This window comes from Mustela lutreola, chromosome 4 (assembly GCF_030435805.1).
Source record: "Mustela lutreola isolate mMusLut2 chromosome 4, mMusLut2.pri, whole genome shotgun sequence".
Taxonomy (NCBI): domain Eukaryota; kingdom Metazoa; phylum Chordata; class Mammalia; order Carnivora; family Mustelidae; genus Mustela; species Mustela lutreola.
This window is the reverse complement of record NC_081293.1, coordinates 101,041,320-101,059,048: the sequence shown is the minus strand read 5'-3', so window position 1 is coordinate 101,059,048 and position 17,729 is coordinate 101,041,320.

The following is a 17,729-nucleotide window of genomic DNA, read 5'->3' as shown; positions in this document are numbered from 1 at the left end:
TCTCTCTTCACTGGCGAGGAAACTGAACTGAAGCGACTTTCCGATTTGGTGCAGTTAGTAGAAAAGCCCGCACTCAAGTCCAAGGCCCAGGTCCCATCATCTAAATTGCTAAAGCTTCAATTATCTTCACTTGTGGAGTAGCTCTTGTGTTATTTCAGGTGCGGGATGGTCCAGAACGAAGATCTGGGTTCCGAAGGGACTAGTTAGGAAGGGAGGGGGCCTCCTGTAGATTGTGGCTGAGTCAGGTCTGAGAAACACGACAGAGAGATCAGCCCCAAAGGGCAGACAGGGAATTAAGATGGACAGAATCAAAAGTCAGGAGTCCTGTGAAGACAGGATCTGAGTCACTCTTCAGCCCACTAAAATCTGGTGTCCAACCCCCAGACTTTCCCCAAACAGCTCTCATTAATGTCACCAATGACTTTGACATCAACAAATCCGATGGGTCATATTTATTCTTCATCCCACATGGCTTCTCAGTAGCCTTTGGCTTTCTGACCATTTCCCTCTTCGTGAATCATTGTTTACCCATGGCTTCCCTGCCACCCTGTCTCCTGGTCTTCCTCTTCCCTATCTGCCTCTCCAGCTCCATCTGATTGTCCCTTCATCCTCCCCTGCCTGGGCAATAAATGTGGGGATTTCAAGATCAAGGTGAGACTTGTTTCTCTTCCATCTCCCAGTCTGTACACTTTCTTTCTCTAGGTAAACTCGTCTATCCCCATGGCTCTAGGTATTAGTGATGCTGATGACTCTTCAAAATTGTATTTTCTGTCTTATACTCTTCTTTGGGGCTTCAGACTTGATTCAGCAATTGCCCACTTGGCACTGCTGTTTGGGTATTTCAAAGGCAGTTCAAATTGAACATGTTCAAGTACCAACTCACCCATTGCAATCCTGATTGTCTTTAATAGTCCTTAACTCAATGAACGAGCCCATTGACCCACGTGAGCAAGGCAGAAACTTAACATGATCCTATGATCTCCCTCTCCATCAGTCTTCACATATAAACCAGCAATTCTCTCTCTCTCTCTCTTTTTCTTTCTGGAGCCACACCTTATTGGTCCCTCTGTTCTTAGTCTCCTCCAATCCATTCTCTGTGATATCACCAGAGATATCTTTTTATTTGTTTTATTTATTTTTTTTAAAGATTTTATTTATTTATTTGATGGACAGAGATCACAAGTAGGCGGAGAGGCAGGCAGAGAGGGAGAGGGAAGCAGGCTCCCCGTGGAACAGAGAGCCCAATGTGGGGCTTGATCCCAGGACCATGGGATCATGACCTGAGCCAAAGGCAGAGGCTTAACCCACTGAGCTACCCAGGCTCCCCCAGAGATAGCTTTTTAAAACACAGTTTCTGACGCTGTCATCCCATAATAGCCATAGAACAAAACTCCAGTTTCTACACGGTCCATACATTCCTGAATGATCTAACTTCCTCTTTTATTTCTAGGCCCATCTCAATGTATACTAACTCTCTATTTTGGGGTTCTTGCCACCAATGGCCTTCTTTCCGTTTATGGAACATATTCTACTCCCTTTGGCCTCAGTCTTTGACGTCTTCTCTCTCTCTCTTCCTGCAACCCGCTCACTCCCTGCCACCCATCCTTAGACCAATCCTGGTCAACCCTTAGATCTCAACTCAGATGTTACTTCCTCCAGATCCCTACACGTTTTGGACCCCATTACATGCACAGACACAGGATTTAGTTCTGCTAATACCTAATATACTTATTCATAGGTCCCTATACATTGCGTAATTTGGTTAATGTCTTTTCCTCAATGAACTGTAATATTGGGGGTGGGGCATGGAGATTGCTCATCATTGGGTCCCAGGAACAAGCACAACATTTTGCACAAAGATGATATATGGGTTTTTGTCAAATTTATTTCTCAAATAAATAAAATCTTTTAAACAAATAAAATCTTTTTTTAATTTTTTTTAATAAAATCTTTTTAAAAGGCGAGGGAGATTTGGTGTTATCAGTAGAGAATATGTGTCATTTATTTATAAGGCAATAATTTTTTTAAAAAGATTTTATTTATTTGACAGAGAGCGCACAAGCAGGAGAAGTGGCAGCAAAGGGAAAAGCAGGCTCAGGGGCCCAGTGGTGGGATTTGATCCCAGGACCCTGAGATCAGGACCTGAGCTGGAGACAGATGCTTAACTCAGGTGCCCCAAGGCAAAGAACTGTTTATCTTTAGATGTCTTTGACTTTACAAAGCTGAGTCATTGCTAATGACTTTTTGTTGTGATTGTAGCTAATTTGCTAAATTGTATTGTCCCATTAACTTTCAATTCCCTATGTAAAATAAATTCACATTATAGAAATTTAAAATAAGCTTTATCATTTTTTAAAAATTTGGACAAGGGGCGCCTGGGTGGCTCAGTGGGTTAAAGCCTCTGCCTTCGGCTCAGGTCATGATCCCAGGGTCCTGGGATCGAGCCCCGCATCGGGCTGTCCGCTCCGCGGAGAGCCTGCTTCCTCCTCTCTCTCTTTCTACCGGCCTCTCTGCCTACTTGTGATCTCTGTCTGTCAAATAAATAAATAAAATCTTTAAAAAAAAAATTTGGACAAAAGTGCAGTTAACATGGCAGCCTAGGCTGTGCTAAATGCTGTAGTATTGATGGCAATTTTGCATAGATCTATGATCAGGTCATCAGCTCCAGATAAGTCTCTCCTACTCTTACGTCCAACTTGTCTTTCTCCAATAAGAGAGATTTCCGAAGTCCATCCTCAGCAAATTTAGATTGCTGGGGTTGGTCCAGCATCCGGCACTCCTTCTCAGTCTGCCTGGTTGGGGTGGCACTGACCCATCCCCAGCTCTGGAAGGGCGAGTGACCCCTGTCTGATCAGAGTACAGCTTCCCTTGGCCAAGGGACTGGCACACAGACGGACCCAGGCCAACAGAATCCAAGTCTATTCTCTGAACTGAGTGGGAAGGAGAACCTGCTTGAGAGGAGATAGCGTGCCGTGGCTTTCTGCCCTCTTGCCCCCACAAGATGAAAACGGAGCCAATACACAGAAAAGCAAAAGTGGGAGATGGTGAGATGACAGCCCAGGCATAATTTGAGTGTGAGTGCCAGCATGGATCTAGGGCAGGGTGAAACTTTTTCTGTAAAGGGTCAGCTAGTAAATAGGTTAAGTTTTGTGGGCCCATGGTCTCTACCGTGACTACCCTACTGGCCTCGCAGCACAAAACAGCCACAGACGATATGTAACCTAGCGAGCAAGGCTGTGTTCCCAAAATTTTATTTACTGGATGCTGAAATTTGAATTTCACATAATTTGTATGTGCCCTGAAGCATTCTCCGTCTTTTGATTCCCCCCAAACCATTTAAAAAGTGCAAAAAAACCATTCGTAACTTGCCGGCTTCACAACAGGCCATGAGCCAGACAGGCTCGTAGACTGCACTTGCCAACAGCCACTTGAGGCTTTTCAGTAGCCCGTAGCCCAGCTTGTAAATTCTCTTTTTTTGCCTTAAATCAATCAGAGTGTGGGGGTTCTTTGTTTTGTTTATTTTCTTGCATTTGCAAGTGAAAGAGTCCTGACCTTATCCCACACCTGGAATTTAGTTTCTCCTTTTTGTCTTGAAGAGTTCAGAGGTCTAGAAAACTCCTAGAAATGAATGTCTAAGAAAATCTTTTTACAGGAGCTAAGGTGGGAAAAAGTGTTTAATAGTATCTCAGCTGGGGAGTTGTAGGAAAGCTAGGACTTCCGAGATGCCTCGCTTCAACACTGATATGAAAAATTCATTAGTAAAAATAACAATGCAGTTTGTTATAAATTTACTAACTTAAAAAAAAATACTAACATAAGAACCTGAAATTGGAAGAAAATAACTTATTTCAGTATGGCGTATTTGTGTTTGACTCTTTCCAGATCAGTCTCCCCTGACTAGAAAATACTATATTTTAACATTAATTGTTTCACCATGGTCTCGGTGGAATTTATTACCAACCCAGAGCATATGGCTGGCACTGTTTGTTTGTTTGTTTGTTTTGAATATTTTATTTATTTGACAGAGAGAGGTCACAAGTAGGCAGACAGGCAGATCGGGTGGGGGGGTGCGGGCGGGGTGGGGGAGCAGGCTCCCTGCTGAGCAGAGAGCCCAGTGTGGGGCTCTGCAGGGCTCAACCCTGAGATCATGACCTGAGCCAAACGCAGAGAGGCTTAACCCACTGGGACACCCAGGTGCCCCCGGCTGACAGTGTTTTGAACAGTACCCTACCCTCAATCATCTACTGCTGATTCCGGTGTTCTCTGTCAGTCTGCATACATCTTTCTCTCTGCCAATAACCCCTTTATTTGTCATTAAGTTGGTTTCTGGTGTTTTAAAAACGGATCATTTAATTAATTAATTAATCAATCATTTTATTAGTTATTATTATTTATGAATTATTTTTAATTTATTTTTATATTATTAAAAAATTTTTTTTAAAGATTTTATTTATTTGACACAGAGAGAGAGGCAGTGAGAGAGGGAACAGAAGCCTAAGGGGTGGGAGAGGGAGAAATAGGCTTGCAGCCTGTCAGGGAGCCTAAGGAGGGGCTCGATCCCAGGACCCTGGGATCATTACCTGAGTTGAAGGCAGACGCTTAACGACTGAGCCACCCAGGCGCCCCTGATCATTTAATTTAAAGCAAAGTAGCAACAAAGAGAAATGAGCAAATATAAAAAATTGATCTCTATGCTAATAATTAACCCAATATGCTCTACAAGCTTGGAATACATGCTTTAAATTACTTTTAAGAGGAAACTGATTTTATTGCCACAACGTGCCTCCTGAAGTTGATGCTTTAATTACCCAGATGTGCAAACGATGAAAGGAGGTTTAAATCCTATTGAAACACTATCAGAGCCTTAACCTTTCACAAAGTATCCACGAATGACACCTTGCTCTTTGTTCTAGCCTAAAAAAATCACTGCTTACATGTTTGCATCTTATCTCTCAGGAAGATAATTTTTACACTTAGCATTGTTGTCATTATCGCATCCAAACTTCTGCTTGCAAGGGAGGCCTGGGTGGCTCAATCTGTTGAGCATCGGAAATCTTGATTTCGGTTCAGGTCATGATCCCAGGGTCTGGAGATGGAGCCTGCCTTGGGCTCCGGGGTCAGTGGGCAGTCGGCTTGAGATTCTCCCCCTCTGACCCTCCCACCCTCCCGCCGCCCCCTTTGCAAGCTCCTGCACACACTCTCTCTCAAATAAATAAATAAATAAATAAATAAATAAATAAATAAATAAATAAAACCTTCACATTTCTGCATGTATTTCTATTTTAACTCGCCATTGAAATTCTGCATTGCTTCCTGTTTCTACAGTCTTCATTGTGACCATTTTATTGGCAACATTACGTTACAAAATATTACATTTCCTTTATAAAGCAAGCAGAAAGATTGCATTTCCTTGATGTTCTAGAAAATGCTTCGGCCGAATATTCCCACTGGATCTCCGAATCCATTTAGAAGCCCTGAGGACCTTTTAGGAGTTCCTTCACCATTTCCTCCTTGGATAGGAAGCAGTCCCTTCTTGATTTGGTGACTGTCTGTTCTCTCCCGTCCAGATCCTGTAGGTTGTTCATCTACTTTATGGATATGCCAAAAACAAAAGTAGTAGTAATTCCATTACAAGTCCTTTAGCTAAATATAGATTTCTTACATATATAACATAAATATAGGTTTCTTACATTTAACTAAAGGCGGTTGTTACAATCAGAGCACCAAGCTCATCCTCTGTGAAGACAGACTTGGCGGGGGTGGGGGGGGTGGGGGTGTGTGGGGGGTGGCGGTGACCTGAGAGGTTTCCTGACTTCCCAAGCACTTCCCCTTCTCCTCTTTCCCTCCTCCCCTCTGCCCTGCGACCCAGAATGGTCAGACCTCCAGCTGGGAGGGCAGCCAGTGCAGCAGCAGCAGCCTTGGTAAGCTCAGGTCTGGAGCCAGTGTCCCTGCATTGCATAAATAGCACATTTTCTTTCATCGGGTCACTTCCATCGAGGACGAGTCAAGCTCCTCTGGTCTCTAAACAGTCAGAAAGGAGGTGTGAACAAATTCTGAGCAGCAGGAACATGAGACTGAGGACTCACCCACTGCATAAAGGCTAGCTTATGACAGGTGCAGGTTGATGTTCCCCCCTCCCAGGTTAGGTGGCAGATGGAAGGCTTTGGTGTGTCTTTTGTGTATTTGTCCCATACGTTGAAAGGTGACATTTGGATGAATGTGACATATTGTATTGTTGCCTTAATTGGGTCTACACATTTTTAAGATCCTGAAGTAGGTTTTTTTTTTTGGGGGGGGGGGTGGTTGGTATTGTTCTCAAAATTTTAGAATGCTACTGTAAAGGAATAAATATCTAGCTTCACCCTAAACGCACTGGCCCTATGTATATATATCAAAGCCACTGAAAAGTGATTAAGTTTTCTCTTCTTTGATTCCCAAGAAAGAAAAATATTTTTTGTATCTATTGGTTTTATTCCCATTTGAGTCATACTTTCATGTTTTATGTGCCCCTTATTTGGATGGGTTTTGTTTTGCTCTTCATTGTCATTATGATTCTGTTTGAATCCTTCTCCAGGGGCTCAGTCCCAGGAGGCTTCCCTGGGTGGCTGAGTCCTTAAGCATCTGCCTTCGGCTCAGGTCATGATCCCAGGGTCTTGGGATTGAGCCCCTCATGGGGCTCCCTGATCGGCAGGAAGCCTACTGCTCCCTCTCCCACTCCCCCTGCTTGTGTTGCCTTTCACTGTGTCTCCCTCTGTCAAATAAATAAATAAACTCTTTTAAAACATAATTAACTGCATTCTTCTCTGGTTATCTTTCTGTGCTGTCCTTCACATTTTAGGTTTTTATGTACGGATTATGCTCCATTTCCTTTCATATTTTCACCTTAGTTAGGTGGTAAATATCTTCATTTTTAATACTTTTATGTTTACTTTAAACTCTTATAAAAATATTACTTTTTATATCTAGTTAATCAAATATATTAGTTTATTGGTAATTAATGTTGTAATTTGTGTGTAGTTTTTCTAATCTTTATTATTTTCATTTCAGCTACAGTTTAAAGGTTTTATTTATTTATTTGAGAGAGAGAGAGAATGAGAGACAGAGAGAGAGAGAGAAAGCATGAGAAGGGGGAGGGTCAGAGGGAGAAGCAGACTCCCTGCTGAGCAGGGAACCCAATTAGGGACTTGATCCCGGGACTCCAGGACCATGACTTGAGCCAAAAGCAGTCACCCAACCAACTGAACCACCCAGACGCCCCAATTTCAGCTACAGTTTAATATTTTTAAGTTATTTTATTAGTGTTTTATGAGAAATAGAGTGTGCAGTTTCATTAATATTTAGTATGTCCATGTTTCCTCAAGAAGTCTGAAGAAAGTGCACCCCCTGAAGAGAGATTGATCTCCGATCTTAATTTACCAATTAACATCACATTCTTAATGCTTAAACAGAGTGTAGGCACTCTTCTGGTGAAGTCCAGATGACTTGTGTTATACATGAGTCAACATTATTTATTACAAGAGGCATCCACGAGGAACTCCTTTCCTATTGTTTTCTTGGGGCAGGTTGAGTCATGGTAAGGAAACAGCAGGATACACAGCCCTCCTGAGCTGTCTTAGTCATGCCAATAACTGTTATCATGTCCAATCTCACCTCTAGATTCTATCCAAACGGAAATTATAGGAAGTCTGAAACATCAATAAAGATTATTGTTATGCTAAGCTTTTAGAGTTTGCAAAAATACAACATTATTTAGAGCAATGTGCCACTAACCTCTTCCCTTTTCTAGCTGTGGACACATACACGGAGAAACGAGGGTAAATACAACTGTAGCATTTGAATGTTTCAGGTTATCACCAAGACACTGTGTAAAGAACATCTGCTTTACCTTAAAATGCTTAGTTATCCTTGGCAATGATGGCAGAATTGTTGTGGCAGCCCTACCAAAATACAGCAGCCTGAAGGCAGACATGATACAGCAACAGAAGAGGAAAAAGGAGCAGTGAAATAAGCATTTTCCCAGCAACTCAGCAATTCTGCTCCTAGGTATTTACCCAAGAGAAATAAAAACATATGTCTACACAAAGACTTGTACCTAAATATCCATAGCAATTTTATTGATATCGATAATGGCCAAGAATTGGGAATAACCCAAAGTCCAACAATGGATGAATGGATAAACAAAGCATGGCGTATCCATACGATGGAGTCCTAATTCTGTAGCGCAAGGAACAAATTACTCATAAGCACAACAACGTGAATGAATCTCAGAAGCCAGACACAAACTACTTCATACTGTATAATTCCTTTTGAAGTCTAGATTCCTTCTGAAGTTTTAGAAAATGCCAAGTCATCCATAGTGACGTAAGGTAGATCAGTAGTTGCCTGAAGCAAGGGACAAAGACAGGGCTCTGCAAAGGACTGCGTGAAACCTTCTGGGGGAGATGAAAGTTTCCCCTCTCTTTCTTTTTTTTTTAAAGATTTTATTTTTAAGTAATCTCTACACCCATTGTGGGGCTCTAACGGACAACCTTGAGATTGACAGTCACACATTCCACCTGCTGAGCCAGCCAGGCATTCCGAAATGTCCCCTGTCTTGATGGTGGCGGTGACTTCACAGAGGTTTGTAATGTCAGCAGTCATTGAGTTTTGCACCTTATTTATTTATTTTTTAAGAGTTTATTTATTTGAGAGAGAGAGAGAGAATGAGAGAGAGCACAAGCAGGTAGAGGGAGAGGGAGAAGCAGGCTCTCTGGATGCAGGACTCGATCCCAGAACCCTGAGATCATAACCTGAGCCGAAGGCAGACATTAACCCACTGAGCCACCCAGGCACCCCCTGAATTTTACGCTTTAAACAGATACAGGTTATCCTATGTAAACTATACCTCCACCCAGTTGATAATAATTTATTTTAATAGGCAAAAGATTTAAAACAATACATCACAAATGGTCAATAAGTACATGAAAAATCTCATTAGACAATAGAGAAATGCAAATCTAAGACATACAGGCCATTTAACGCATACATTTTACTGCATGCCGGTTGTACCTTGAGTTTTGAAGTGCACATCTTAAAAAAGAGAATTAAAATAAATTTTCTTTTAATATCAGAAACAAAACACTCAGAAATCTCACCTGCAAATGTGTGAAATCAGTACTCCAGGTTATTCCTCCAGCATTGCTCGGAAATACTCTAAATGTCTTCCCATAACGAACCAGGAAAATAAATCGCAGAACTCACATGGGAGGAAACACAGGGCTATTGCGAAAAGAATCCCATTCATGTATCTGCAGGTTCTATGTAGCAGATTAACCCCTCCCCACTGGAACCTGCTCTGGACTTGCTTCCAAGACAGTAGACTGGGCCACTCCTCTCTCTGCCCTCCCCTCCTTATCTCCTGTACCTTACTTATCTCCTGTTTTACACTGGAGGCCCCAGGGCTCAGAACTCTAATCATTTGTCTGTAGCCTGTACATTCTCTACTAATCCCATTATGATCTCTTTGGATCTCAAGACTTTGAGTAGTATCTGTACACTGACAATCCCGATTTTTATCTCTCGCCTGGACCTCTGTCCTAAAGCCCAAACTCCTTGATCCCACTCCTTGATCCCACTCCTTACCTAGTATCTCCATTGGAAAATCTAAAAGATCTCACGTAGGCCAAATTCAAAACCGGATGCTTAGATTTCCCCCTTCCAAATCTTTCTTCCTCTTCTGTTTTCCATATCAGAAAAGACTACCATCTCCTACTTGCCGACCAGGGCCTTGAGGTCATCGTCGGTCTTGTGTTTCTCTCGTGACCCAGATTCAACTGATCTGTAATTTTTGCCCGCTCTTACACTTGAATTACAACCAGAACCTGGCTACGTGTCATTACCTCCACAGCACCCAACCAGGCCCACGTCTCACCTGGGTTATTAGAGCAGCTTTTCCCTACCTTCAATCCATGCTGGACACAGCCCTTGCCCTAGAAGGGATCCAGTTATGACCCAGGTCAACCATGCGTGTCACTTCTCTGTTCAAAGCCTTCCAATTTTTTCTCCATTTACTTTTTAGTAAAAGCTGAAAGGATTACAACGTCCTCCCAAGGTCTGGCGGTCCCCTTGCTCCACTGACCTCAGCTCCTGCCCCTGTCCCACTTCCCACTCCATTCCAACCACACTGGCTTTCTTGCTGCCCCCTGACTAAACAAGTCCTCCTCATGCCTGAGTCACTGACTCTCCTCCATGCATTCAAATGCTCCCTTCTGGGGCGCCTGGGTGGCTCAGTCGGTAAAGCATCTGCCTTCAGCTCAGGTGAGGATCCCAGAGTCTTGGGATGGAGCCCTGTATCCGGCTCCCTGCTCAGTGTGGGGGAGGGGGGCCGGGGGCTGCTTCTTCCTCTCCTGTTGCCCCTGCCTGTGCTCTCTCTCTGTAAAACAAATAAAATCTTAAAAAAAAAAAAAAAAAGAAAGAAAGAAAAGAAAAAAATGATCTCTTCTCAGTGAGGCCCTCCACACCATCTCACTTAAATTCATTGCCCTTCATGCTCTTTCCTTCCTTTGTTGTTCTCCGTAGCACTTAATCCTGTAACATATGTGCATACTGGCAGTCTGCCGCCTACTGGAGTATGCACTGGGAGCTGTTCGAGCAATCTGGGGATGGAACCTGGAACCGTAAGCAGGGCTCAGCACACAGAGGTCTCTCGACCAAGTGTGTGTGTACGGTGATGATGCCTGAGGAGCTGACTACGTTATGTAACAGGAACTCACTGAAGGACATCTTTACTCACTTTTCTCCTTATCCCCAAACAAGATATGCAAAAGAAGGCAACGGTCTCTCCAAGTCTCCATAGCTGGGTTTCCCACTTGTGTAAAGGGGACAAATCAATGAACTGTCTCCGGGGTGGTCACCAGAAGAGAATCCCGGCTGCTGCTGGAGAAAAAGAACTGGTGGTTTCTGTGGTTAAAGCACCTCGGAGGACACTTGGGGGGGCTCGGTCTGTGAAGCATCTGCCTTTGGCTCAGTTCATGACCCCCAAGTCCTGGGATCCAGTCCTACCTGCGCAGGGCTCCCTCCTCAGCCTGCCCCTCCCCCTGCTTGTGTTTGCTCTCCCCTCGCCCCTCTCTGTGTCAAACAAACAAAATCTTAAAAAAAATTTTTTTTTGGGACGCCTGGGTGGCTCAGTTGGTTGGACGACTGCCTTCGGCTCAGGTCATGATCCTGGAGTCCCGGGATCGAGTCCCGCATCGGACTCCCAGCTCCATGGGGAGTCTGCTTCTCTCTCTCACCTTCTCTTACCTTCTCACTCTCTCTCTCTCTCAAGTAAATAAAAAAATAAAAATCTTTAAAAAAAATTTTTTTTTTTTTTTTTTTTTAAAAACAGGCCTTGGAGAGGGCATGGCATCCTGGAGCTGAGCTGGTCCTGGATTGTCTGTTCCTAGCAGAGGCCTAAGTCCTCTGCCTTGGGGTCAGGTTACATTCTAACCAGAATCCTGGAACTAGGAAGGGGGTTTTTCCAAAGGCATTTTCCAAAGGTAGTCTCTTCCCATCTCCTGTGCCCAGAGAGCAGCCTGAGCTTAAACACATCATGGGAAAACACATCCTGGACCAGACTGGTCCATGAAGCTGCCCAAAGCCTCAGAATTTATCTTCATCTGTTGTGGAGAACTTGGGGTCATTAGATCTTCCAGGGATAGGTAAAGGTGTTATACGCCAGGAAAAACACAGCTGGCTGACCGACCCAAGGGCTGGCAGTAGGGGACCCATAGGGACCAGGTGACAGGGAGCAGATGAGAACTTCTCTGCTTCCCAGCTTCAGCAGGGCGGGGAGGTTGTTTCCGCCAGATTTGGCTGTGGACTAGGGTGAGGGGAGTGGGTGCTGCAGGAGAGACTTGGCTATACACCAAAGGAGGCTGACCAGGAGAACCCTGGCTCTGTGTAGGGTGATCCTAAAGCAAAATAACACGCTGGGGAGGAGAGGCATCTCTGTGCTTGGCTGGGGAGCCCCGCATCTTGGGACATGCCCTCTCTGGTGGCCGGCCAGGACCCCTGAGGTGGAGCTAGGAGCTCAACCCACTGCTTCTTTCACTGGTTCCCTGAGGCCCCAGGGAAGTCACTCTGTGTGTTCCATGGTTCACTCAATGCCCAGCTGAAAAAGAAACTACCCTAGCCAGCTTCCCTGGAGACATCTGGGACCTCCCTCTTCTGCAGGTGCTGGGCAAAAGACACCGCCCGGAAATCTAACTCACAATTTCAAAGGGAAACTTGAGAAAATCCCAAGTCTCAGAAAAGGAGGCGGGGAAGGAACTAATATTCCCCTTCTCCATCCTACGGGAAAGCAGGGACCGCCCCTCAATTCTCACTGGCTCTGCCTGCTTCCAAGCCCTCATTTAAAAGTGAAAGATCTACAAACAGACAAAAAAACTCCCCAGGAGGGAGAAAAAAAGAAAAAGAAAAAGAAAGGGAGGGGGCAAACATAATAAAAGGAAGGAATTACAAACACCATACATACATATCCCAAGGTGTGGCTCAGATGCTGGGCCAGCTTCCCACACGTCTCGGGTGAAGCTCTCCAATGTCAAAATCCCACAGAAAGCCGGGCCAAGTTTCCCAAGGGCAAGTGCCTCTAGTCTGCACAGAGGCCCTCAGAGCACTACCAGCCTCCTCCTGCCGCACTCTGCACTTGGCCTCCAAACCCCACCGCTTGAGCACAGCTAGCTTTCACCTTCATAGCTGCTCTATGATCCCAAGATCAGTCTGGAACCCGAGACTTCTCCCCACCCCCGCCCCACAGGAAGGGAAGCGGGATTGAAAGCAACCTTTGAAAAAAGGCCATCGGGGAGCTATTGTGCTGGGCAAGGCCTCCAGCCGGGCTCGGAAAAAGTGCCAGTTGATGGAGTACAGCGCCCGATCCCTGTGAGCCCGGCCGTCGGAGTGTGGGTGCCAGCCGGCGGTGGGACATTCATTGCCCTTTTTTTCCCCCTGCAGCTGCTACAACAAATAGCCGTTCCTTTGAAGGCCAGGAACAAGGCTGGTCCTCCAAGTTCATAATTAGAAATCTCACAGAAAAATCGTTGTTGCTAAGTCATGCCATGGGGAAGGGGGTCTCTTTTTCTTAAATTTAAAAAAAATGACGAATTCTATGTCTTGATTGTTTGCAGGACCATGAAGACCAACTAAGGGATAAGCGTAAGGGGGTGCACTGTGTGCCGGGGACTCAGAGCAGAGCCAGTGAATGGTCTTTGTCTACTGCTCTGTCTGCATGTATGGAAAACGCAGGGAAATGAAAGAATGTTACATATGCCCCCTGTGGCTCCAAACACACAAGGACGTGGCAGTTTATGTCAAGAGCTCTGTGCTAGGTGCTTACATGATTTCAAGCCATAACAGACCTCTGGGGCCAACATTTATGACAATTTACAAGAGGAAAAAACCAAGGCTTTTGGTTGACAAGACTTTTTGGTTGGCAAGACTGAAGAAATAAAGCATGCTTGAGGTCGTATTTACTTAATGGCAATTTTTATTTTGTAAGAGTTATTTATTTATTTATTTATTTGACGGGGTGGGGGGGGGACACGGAGTGGGAGAGGGAGAAGCAGACTCTCCACTGAGCAGGGAGCCCCAATGTGGGGCTCCATCCCAGGATCCTGGGATCATGACCTGAGGCCAAGGCGGACGCCCAACGACTGAGCCACCCAGGGGCCCCTAGTGAATGGCAATTTTTAGATCATATGGTTACTTCTTGTCCCCCTCCACAGTAAATATATATATACGTGTGTGTGTGTGTGTAGTGTACATATATAAATATACAGAATATTAACATGTGTACATATTAATATGTATATTGTTTTTAAGCAAACAGGCTTGAGCAATGGGACCCACCTCAAAATATCCATAAGCCTTAGCTGAGCAATGGGCTGCTTAACAACTGGGCAGTTACCCAAGAAAGGAGAATTCTGGCTGTCTCCATACCTCCTCATCCTCCCCCTTTAGAAACAGCCCCATCCACGAACGAGTGGCAGACAGTCTCTCCTTTGCCGTTCTGTGTGCAGCTCCCTTGCTGCATATCCAAGACGCTTCCATCCTCCTTGTTCTGCCCCGGGTGAATTCTTCCACTTCCTGAGCCACGGGCTTCCCTCTGATCATCGCCCCACATCTGGGACCCCCACATCTGAACGAGAGTCACCCCATTTAGGTACCACCTATCTATGGTACAAACATATATATGAATGCTTATATATCAAACAGAAAACAATTTAATATAAAGTATGCATAAAATATGTACATATTTAATTGGGGGTAAACACTTCTTGTATTAGTTAAAGTGTGTTAGGGTACAAGGGAGTAAGAAATCAACTGAGGGGCACCTGTTTGGCTCCGTCAGCCACCCAGGGGCCCCTAGTGAATGGCAATTAAGCGTCTGCCTTCCACGGAGGTCATGGTCTCAGGGTCTTAGGATTGAGCTGCATAGCAGGCTCTCTGCTCAGCAGGGAGTCTGCTTCTCCCTCTGCCCTCCCCCTCCACTCCTGCACTCACTCTTTCTCTCCCAGAAAGAAATAAAATCTTTTTTTTTTTTTAAAGATTTTATTTATTTATTTATTTGTCAGAGAGAGAGAGGGAGAGAGAGAGCACAGGCAGACAGAATGGCAGGCAGAGGCAGAGGGAGAAGCAGGCTCCCTGCCGAGCAAGGAGCCCGATGTGGGACTCGATCCCAGAATGCTGGGATCATGACCCAAGCCGAAGGCAGCCGCTCAACCAACTGAGCCACCCAGGCGTCCCAGAAATAAAATCTTTAAAATCTGAAAATCCTGATAGCCTGACAAAGGGATGACGTTCTCCATTTTTCTTCATGGCCGTCATGTAGATGTCACTTACGTGTCTGGCAGAGGGTCTGCTACCTGTCATTGGTTCCCTTCTGGGCCCAGGCTGAGGAGGAAGTCGCTCTCTGGATCATGACCAGCCAACATGAAGGAGGGAAAAGGTGTCTCGGGGAAGCCTACCCAGCTTCTGAGAGCTTCTACCCGGAAGTGACACATTTCCCTCCATTAATGTGGCATACAGCTGACTGCCAGAGACCAGAAAGTACCACCTTCCCTTGGGGCTTGGGGTAGCCGGATCCTGAGGGACACACTCTACATTCCCCCGCTGGGCTACAAGGAATCGTTCTCCAGTGAGATTACTCAGAAGGAAAGGCAGTAGGCACTTGCAAATCATCTTACCAGATAACAAAACTAAATGTCACTGTCAGAACAACCCACGAATCTCCAATGTCACAGTATTCTCCCCAAATGCAGACACTAAGAATTTATTTTTTTAAAAGAATAGTAAAACATCCTATTTTGGGTGATGTTTAGAAATCAGTGAAATTGATGATTAAGGTAGAAAGGTTTTTATTCTTACACACACACATTTGGTTAGTCTAGGTGACCTTTTGCAGACTGACCGTAATTTCTAGGAGAGAAGGAACTGGTGACTGACCTCTGTCTCCCAGCTACTCCGCACTCAGTGAATGTGGAGTAAATGCCAGCTACTCCAGCTGTGAATTTTAGTACAAACGCTAACAGCCCCCGGAGAACTCCTTTGTGTTTTATTTTATTACGGAAATGTTATGTATTAATCCTTCCCTTCCCTGAAGCAATTCATCAGGACCAGGTACTCACCCTGTCATCTGAAAAACGGCAGTCTAAGCAGAAGCTCAGGCTTTCTTCTGGCTCAGATCTACAAAATTAACAACTGTAATAATGCTTCATTTTCCATTCAATTACAGAAACAGAAAAACAATTAACTTCAATTTCTCGAGCCCTGTTGATCATTTTTAACCTGAGATCTCCTCCTCCTTACAGACCCTACAAACCCCACCACCACCTAAAAATGCCACTTTGAGGGGCACCTAGCTAACTTGGTCCACAGAACCTGTGACTGTTGATCTCAGGATTAAGTTCAAACCCCATGCGGGATGTTGAGATTGCTTAAAAACAGAAAATCTTAAAAAAATCAAAATGCCACTTTGATTCTAACTTTTGGAGACATCCTCAAAAGTGATTTTCCCTTGTTTAGTACAGATAAATCTTTTATTCGCTGTATCTATAGTCTTCGTGAAGAAGAATTAAGTGACCCAATTCTCTTAATTTGTGAAGTTTCCTGAATTCCCATTTAGAAGAACAGAAGCTTGACCATAGGACTTTGCCATGTTACCTTTATCATGCAAGAAGAGACATAATTATATTAATTAAAATAATTAAATTATGAATAGCTAAAATACCTCAAAATGTCTCTAGTTGCTTCCTAATAATGCACCTATTCTATCGTTTATTATAATTTATTAGAAACAGATAAGCTGGCCAAAACTTGCTGATCTGCAAGATAAGCAATAATATTTAGTCAAGGCACTCTCCTAAACCCCTACCTCCTACCCCCGAATTTCGACCACTGCCAGTTCATGGTCAGATCATGGTACATGGTATTGTACATACCAACCGTTGAGAAGCAGGTCTTCTTTCTCTATCCTACAACAGGACTCTGTATAAACAATAGTTTATAATTGTTATATAGGTAATATATATATATCAATTATATATAACAATATATAAATTAAAATGGATATATATGTATATATGTGTGTATGTATACATATCAATGAAAATATATGCCCGTAGAATGTCAACCATGATAATGGTAGAAGTGTTAGCGTTGATAAACACGTACGTTTTTGAAAAAAATCGAAATGTGCTAGAATTTGAAATATGCTAATGTAAGGTGAGGTCTCTTGTGACATACAGTGTATTCTGACCTCTGGACCAAAATCTACCAGCAAATGCATATGCCCGCACGTAAGGTGAGTGAGAGCGAGCTTGAAGGAGCAGGGAAGGAAAACCAGAGATGAGAATCAGACCCACTGCACGGCTGACGTTAGTGTTGCTTGAGCGGGAAGGGGGCGGCGCGGTGGCAAACCTGAAAGCCTGCACTAGCCACGCAGGGTCCACGGACTGCTGAGTCACGCTCGGTGGTGTCAGTGTGAGTCCGAGACACGATATCCCTCCTGAAGGGGCAGTCGTCACCCCGCATACTGCCACATGGCTTTAAGGCGGATGCAGTGGACCAGCACGGCCCAGTTTTTTAAAGAAACATAAAGTCCGTATTTTATTTTTTTAAATATTTTATTTATTTATTTGACAGAGAGAGAGACAGTGAGAGAGGGAACACAAGCAGGGGGAGTGGGAGAGGAAGAAGCAGGGAGCCCAAGGCGGGTCTCGATCCCAGGATTATGGGATCGTGACCTGGGCTGAAGGCAGACGCTTAATGACTGAGACGCCCAGATGCCCCAAATCCCATTTTAAATGTGAAATGTCCTGATTTTTAAATGTTGCCATTAATGCAATTAAAAGAAATACTGAATGGGCCATACAAGTCATCAGGCCACCAGTTGCAATCCGGAGGCTAATGTTTCTGGTTATAACCATCCCTGACACAAGTAGTCATACCTTGGACAAAATTATTTAATCTCAGTTTTCAACCTTTAACCTGGGCAAAGCTTTGTATAGGGGCCAGAAACTTCCTACAAAATTCCTGGCAAAGTAACTAACAAATGTCTCAAGGATGCCAGAAACCAGCATGCTGAAATGTGATCCTGCTTTTTAAGCATTACTAACCCTCAACCCCTAGAGATAACGAAGAATACTAATGACAGATAATGCTAATAAGAATACTAATGACAAAAGAATGCCTCGTCAGTTTTGTGTCAGCGAATT